The 7901-nt window shown below is 43.7% G+C and overlaps 1 protein-coding gene across 1 annotated transcript in view; it reads right to left on the bottom strand.

Moving 5' to 3' along the window:
• Positions 1–7901, bottom strand: part of Slc22a2 (solute carrier family 22 member 2) — a 41356-nt gene that overhangs the window by 3112 nt on the left and 30343 nt on the right. The gene's annotated exons all lie outside the window — the stretch shown is intronic.

The following is a 7901-nucleotide window of genomic DNA, read 5'->3' as shown; positions in this document are numbered from 1 at the left end:
AACAAGAACAATAGTAGTGGCAATAGTGACAGCAGCAACAAGAAGAATAACAACAACATCAAGAACAGTAACTACATCACCAATAACAGCAGCAACAGTGACAGCAGCAGCAACAACAGAAACAGCAGCAGCAATAGTAACAGCAGCAATAGTAACAGCAGCAACAGCAATAGTAACAGTGACAGAAGCACAACTAACAGTAACAGCAGCAGTAGCAGCAGCAATAGTAACAGAAGCCACAGCAACAGTCACAGTAGCAGCAAGGACAATGACAGTAGCAATAGTGACTGCAGCAACAATAGTAAGTGCAGAAACAGAAAGAGCAGCAATAACAGTAAAAGCAGCAATGGCGACAGTGACAGCAGCAACAAAAATATTAACTGCATCACCAGCAGCAACAGCAACAGTGATAACAGCAAAAGCAACAGTAATTGCAGCAGCAATAGTAGAAACAGCAGCAGTAAAAACAGTAACATCAGCAACACCAAATGTAGCAACAACAGTAAGTTCTGCAACAACAGCAGCAATAGTGACAGTGACAGCAGCAAAACCAACAGTGACAGCAAGAACAGTAACAGCAGCAGCAACAGTGAAAGCAGCAACAGCAACAGTAACAGTAGGAGCAACAACAGAAACTGCATCAGTAAGAACAGTAACAGCAGCAACAGTAACAGTAGCAGCACCAAGAGTAAATGCAACAACAACAGTAAGTGCAGAAACAGAAAGAGCAGTAATACCAGTAAAAGCGGCAACAGTGATGGCAGCAGCAAGAGCAGTAACTACAGTAACAGTGACAATTACAGTGACAGCAACAACAGCAGCAGTGAGAGCAGCAATAGAAACAGTGACAGCAACAACAAGAACAGAAACTGCATCACCAGTGACAAAAGCAACAGGAACAGTAACTGTAGCAGCAACAGAAACAGCAGCAGTAATAACAGTAACAGCAGCAATAGCAACAGTAGCAGTACCAAGAGTACCTGCAGCAGCAACAGTAAGTTCTGCAACAACAACAGCAGCAATAGCAACAGTAAGAGCAGCAGCAATGACAGAATCAATAGCAACAATGGCAGCAGCAACAGCAGCAGTAACAGTGACAGCAGCAAAATCGACAGTAACAGGAGCAACACCAACAGTGACAACAACAACAGAAACAGTAACAGCAACAGTAACAGAAGTAACAGCAACAGTTCCAGCAGCAGCAGCAAGAATAATAACAGCAGTAATAATGACAGCAGCAACAAGAGCAGTGATAGCAGCAGCAGCAGCAGCAGCAACAGTGAGAGTAGCAACAGCAACTGCATTAGAAACAGCAGCAGCAGCAAGAACAGTAACGGCATCACCAGTAACAGCAGCAACAGTGACAGCAGCAACAGCAGAAATAGCAGAAGCAGTGTCAGCAACAGTACCAGCATCAACAACAGCAACAGTGTCAACAGCAGTATCAACAACCACAACATTGAGAGAAGTACCAACGTCAACAGTGGCAATAATAACAGCATTGAGAGCAGCAGTGTCAGCAACAGCATAGACAATAGCAGTAACAATAACAGCAGTAACCACAACAGCAGTAACACCAACAACTGCATTGATAGCAGTGCCAACACTGATGGTAACAGCAGCAGCAATAGTAAAAACAATAGCAGGAGGAGTTGCAAAAATGGCAAAGACAGCAACTGCAGCATCATCAATAGCAGCAGCAATGATAATAGTGATAACAACAGTGACAGCAGCAGCACCATCAATAGTAGCACCAGTGGCAGTGTCACCAGAGAAAACAACAGCAATGATCACAGCCCTAAGGACAGTAGCAACAGCAACAATAAGAGCAACAGAACTGATGGTAGCATGAAGAACACTAGGAGCAGCATTGACAACAATAACAGTACCAGTGACCACAGGAATGACCACAGCAAAAGAAGCAAGGATGGCAACAACAGTGCTACAAGAGATGACAGCCACAGCAACAATAACAGCAGCAACAGCAAGAAAACCATAAACAATAGCCACTGCATAAAATGTCACAGCAACTTCAGCAACAGTAGAAGCAGCATTAATGTGAGTGACAGCAGCAACAAGAGCAGTGTAAAGAGCAGCTATAACAACAAAAAGAAAAATAATAGCAACAAACACATTAATGTCAACTATAATTGCAACAACAGTAACAGCAGTAACAGCAGCAGTGAGAACAGCAACAGAACCAGTAACAGCAGCAACAAGAATAATTACTACAGCAACAGTAACAGCCCTAATAGCAGCAGTGAGAGCAGCAACAGAACCAGTAACAGCAGCAGCAAGAACAGTAACTGCAGCAACAGTGACAGCAGCAACAGAGCCAGTAACAGTGGCACCAATAAAAATAACAACTGCAGCAGCAGTAGCAGTGACAGCAGTAATAGCAACAGTGATAGCAGCAGCAAGAACAGTAGCTGCAGCAACAATAACAGTGATAGAAGCAGCAAGACGAGTAACTGCATTAATAGTGACAGTTACTGTGACAGTGGCAACAGCAACAGTGACAGCAACAATAAGATGAGTAACTCCAGTAACAGTGACAGTGGGAACAGCAACAATGATAGCAGCAGCAAGAACAGTAACAGCAGCAACAGCAACAAGAACAGTAACTACAGTAACAGTGACAGTGACAACAGCAACAATGACAGCAACAGCAAGAACAGTAACTGCAGTTATAGTGACGGCGACAACAGCAACAGTAACAGCATCGGCAAAAACAGTAACAGCAGCATCAACAATAGAATCAACAGCAACAATAGCATCAGCGAAAGCATCAGCAAGGACAGTAACAGCAACAACAGTGACAGCTACATCAAGAACAGTAACTTCAGGAATAATGACAGTGACAGCAGGAATAGCAACAGTGACAGCAGCAAAAACAACAGTGATTGCAGCAACAGTGATAGTGACAGCAGCATCAGGAACTGCAACAACAGCCATAGTGACAGCAACAAGAACAGTAACTGCAGCAGCAGCAAAACTGACAACAGCAACAAGAATAGTAACTGCAGTGACAGTTACAATGGCAGCTGCAACAGTGACAGCTGCAGCAAGAACAGTGACTGCAGCAAGAAGAACAGTGACTGCAGTGACAGCAACAGTGATAGCAGCAGCAAGAACAGTAACAGTGGCAGCAGCAACAGTGACCTCAGCAACAAGAACAGTAACTACAGGGACAGAAACAGTTATAGTGACAGCAGGAGTAGAAATTGTGACAGTAGCAGCAAGAACAGTAACAGCAGCAGCACCAGCAGCAGCAATGACAGCAGCAAGAACAGTAACTGCAGCAACAGTGACAGGGACAGCAGCAATAACAGCAATAGCAACAACACCAACAGTGAAGGCAGCAGCAAGAACAATAACAGCAACATTAAGAATAATAACTGCGGCTTGAGTAACAGTGACAGCAGCAGCAAGAACAGAAACAGCAGCAGCAACAACAGAATCAACAGCAATGATGACATTAGCCATAACAACAGCAACAGTGAGAGCAGTAATTCCAACAGTAACAACCACAACAGCAACATTGACAGCAGCAACAGCAACAGTAACTGCAGCAGCAACAACAGAAACAACAGCAGTAACAGTAATAGCAGCAAGAGCAATAGTAACTGCAGCAACAATAACAGAAACAGCAGCAGCAACAGTAACAGCAGCAACAGCAATAATAACAGTGACAGAAGAACAACCAACAGTAACAGCAGCAGCAACAACAACAACAATAGTAACAGAAGCCACAGCAACAGTCACAGTAGGAGCAAGAACAATGACAGAAGCAATAGTGACTGGAGCAACAGCAACAGTAAAAACAGTAATAGTGACAACAGCAACAAGAACATTAACTGTATCACCACCAGCAGCAGCAACAGTGATAGCAGCAAAAGCAACAGTAACTGCAGCAGCAACAACAGAAACAGCAACAGTAAGAACAGTAACATTAGCAACACCAAGAGTAAATGTAGCAACAACAGTAAGTTCTGCAACAACAACAGCAGCAATAGCAACAGTGACAGCATCAGTAAGAATAGTAACTGCAACAACAGCAACAGAATCAACACTATCAACAACAGCAGCAGTAACAGTGACAGCAGCAAAACTAACAGTGACAGCAACAAGAAGAGTAACAGCAGCAGCAGCAACAGTAAAGGCAGCAACAGCAACAGTAACAGTAGCAGCAACAACAGCAACAGCAAGAACAGTAACAACAGCAATAGTAGCAGCATCAAGAGTAATTGCAACAATAGTAAGTGCATAAATAGAAAGAACAGTAAGAACAGTAACAGCAGCAACAGCAACAATGACAGTAGTGACAGCAACAGTAATAGCAGCAATAGCAACAATGACAGCAGCAACAAGAACAATAACAGCAGTAACAGCAATAGAATCAATAGCAACAATGACAGTAGCAACAGCAACAGTGACAACAGTAAAAACAATAGTAATAGAAGCAACAGGAACAGTCACAGAAGCAGCAAGAGCAGTAACAGCAGCAGTAGCAACAATGACAGCAGCAAAAAGAATACTAACAGCAGCAGTAGCAACAATGACAGCCTCAACAAAAACAGCAACAATAACAGGAGCAACAAGAACAGTAACAGCAGCAACAGTGACAGCTACAGCAAGACTAGTAACTACAGCAACAGTGACAGCAACAACAACAATGGCAGCAGCAACAAGAATAGTAACAGTAGTAACAGTGACAGTTATGGTGACAGCAGGAACAGCAACAGTGACAGCAGCAACAGCAACAGTGACAACAACATCAGGAACAGTAACAACATCACCAATAACAGTGAAGGCAGCAGCAAAAATCATAACAGCAGCAATAAGGATAATAACTGCAGCAACAGAAACAGTGACAACAGCAGCAATTGTGACAGTAGTAGCAAGAGCAGTAACTACAGTAACAGTGACAGTTACAGTGACAGCAACAACAGCAACAATAGAAACAGTGACAGCAGCAACAAGAACAAAAACTGCATCACCAGTGACAAAAGCAATAGAAACAATAAGTGCAGCAGCAACAGAAAGAGCAGCAGTAAGATCAGTAACAGCAGCAACAGCAGCAGTAGCAATAGCAACAGTAGCAGTACCAAGAGTACATGGAGCAACAACAGTAAGTTCTGCAACAAAAACAGCAGCAAAAGCAACAGTAAGAGCAGCAATAGAAACAGTGACAGCAGCAGCAAGAACAGTAACTGTAGCAGCAGCTACAGAATCAATAGCAACAATGGCAGCAGCAACAGCAGCAGTAAGAGTGACAGCAGCAGCAAGAACAGTAACAGGAGCAACACCAACAGTGACAGCAGCAACAGAAACAGTAACAATAATAACAGAAGTAACAGCAACAGTTCCAGCAGCAACAAGAATAATAATAGCACCAACAATGATAGCATCAACAAGAGCAGTGACAGCAGCAGCAGCAGCAACAGTGACAGTAGCAACAGCAATAGGAACAGCAGCAGCAAGAACAATAACTGCATTACTAGTAACAGCAGCAACAGTGAGAGCAGCAACAGCAACTGCAGCAGCAAGAACAGTAACTGCAGCAACAGCAACAGAATCAACAGTAATGATGACATTAGCCATATTAACAGCAACAGTGACAACAGTAATGCCAACAGTAACAGCCACAACAGCAACAGTGACAGTAGCAACAAGAACAATGGCAGCAGTAACAGTGACAACAGCAAAAAGAAGAGTAACAGCAGCAGCAAGAACAGTAACTGCATCACCAGTAACAGCAGCAGCAAGAATAGTAACAACAAGAATAGCAACAGAATCAACATCAACAGTGACAACAGCAACTACAGTGGTAACAGTGACAGCTACAACAAGAACAGCAACTGCAGCAACAGCAACAGTAGCAGTGACTGCAGCAACACCAATAGTAACAGCAGCAGAGCCAACAAAGAGCAGGCCCCCATTCAGCTCCCACAAATTACCAACAAGAAGAAATGCCTGTCCCAGGTTCCCATATCTGGTTTTGTCACAGATCCTGGGAGTTCAGTTTATGTGGCATTTCTCACCTCAGAAAACATCATGGGGCCAGAAAAAACACTCGGTGTCCCATGGCTGCCAGCATATGACATCCAGCTCAGTTGAGGCTTGTGCAATTCCAGGAAAAGCCTCAGACCCCTGCGCTTCAGCGGCATGCTGCCCTAGGACTAGGTGTGTTACAGAATTTTCTCTACCTTTATCAAGTGGACAACTTTCCCCTTCATATCTAAAGAAAGCCCTTTGCATAAGAGTTGCTCTTTGGTACAATGTCTGAGCTGTCAGCATCACTGCTCCTATACTCTGGGTCACAATCAAGTGATAGAGAGGTTGTGTGAACACAAGCACAGTTGTAGAGCCCAGCCGTCCAGTCTCTGTAGAGACCACACAGACACCACCCAGGAGCAGACCATCCAAGGAGAAACACTTAACACTCTAACCATTATAGATAGGATCACCTGATGTCCCTTAGCCCAGCACACACCCGTACCATTTCATCAAGACTCTCCTAGACAAGTGTCAGCCAATCAGGGGTCTAAGGTTTCTAAGGTTCAGGACCCCTGATTGGCTGACACTTGTCTAGGAGAGTCTTAATGAAATGGTACAAACCTTAGAAATCCCCTCACCCCAACCTCTACTATGATAAAACCCCACCCCAACTAGGTTCATGGTGCTCCAGCCTCATGGCTGTGTCGGATGGATGGAATATCCAAGCTTGATCTTGCCTTTTGCATACACGGGCAGACTCCATGGTGGTTTGGTGGACCCTGCGATCTGGGAATAACACACTGAGACCCTGGCAGCCCAACAGGTAACTGAGATGTCTGCTCAGGGACTGATGGGTGGGTGGCATTTACAGTGTGGATACTCCAGGCCAAGGAAAGAGTCCCATCATGAGCATGACGGGGACAAACATTCAACATTTTACCAAGTCACTGAGAGAAGTGTGCAACATGAAAGAATATATACATATGGATTTCTTCTTTCTGGATTTTTTCCATTTAATATTTCCAAACTCCAAAGGAAGTTGAGGGATCATGGGTTACTGAAGGATGGAAATAAAAACTGCCGAGAAGGGAGACTACTTGAATATTTCTATAATCGTGCCATTTTATTTTCAATACGGTTTTATATTTGTATGTCTATGTATTTGTGTTGCATTTACCCGAATTGTAAAATGGATACTTTTCTATGTTTTGTTTTTTTCTTCCCAATAACAACTTATTTTTTGAGATCTTTTCTTATCAGTGGATATAAAGCTGTCTCACTTTTAAAAAAGTGGCTATATAGTACTTCGTTGTATGGGAGATAATAATTTATTCAACTGGATTCCCAACTGAAGGGCATTTAGGTTGCTTTTAATCCTTTGTTGCATTAAAAGATGCTTTAACACTGGCCCTCACCATACATTTCACACATCTGAGTTTCAAGAGGTGGCGACCGGGTGAAAGGCAGACAGGTATCAGCTGTTCCTAGGGTGGGGCTGACTGTCATGGAGGTTTCAGTGAATGGTTCACAGCTGCATGGGTGCTGCTGGGTCCCCATGTCTTCTTCCCCAGCACAGTGCGTTCCAGCTAGTTTGACCTCTGATGACCCAGAGGGATGCCAGTGCCGCATCAGCTCACATTCTTCTGGTTGTGAGTGAGGTGGAGGGACTTTCCTTTCTGCTGAGTCAGTTGCCCCTGCCCTTCCTGTCTCCTGTTTTTGGGCAGCTGTTCTCATGGAATTGTAAGAGCTCTCCACATATGTTCAGAAAGCCAGCTCTTTGTATAGACTAAACACTTTATCCAGGTTTCCCAGTGTTTCAGATTAACTTTGAATTTTTGTGAATACAGACAAACTAATATTTCTCCTGTGGGCCATAACACACCTTCCTTCCTTCCTTCCTT

The sequence above is a fragment of the Microtus ochrogaster genome, linkage group LG9, assembly GCF_000317375.1.
Source record: "Microtus ochrogaster isolate Prairie Vole_2 linkage group LG9, MicOch1.0, whole genome shotgun sequence".
Lineage (NCBI taxonomy): Eukaryota > Metazoa > Chordata > Mammalia > Rodentia > Cricetidae > Microtus > Microtus ochrogaster.
This window is presented reverse-complemented; position numbering and strand designations above follow the sequence as displayed.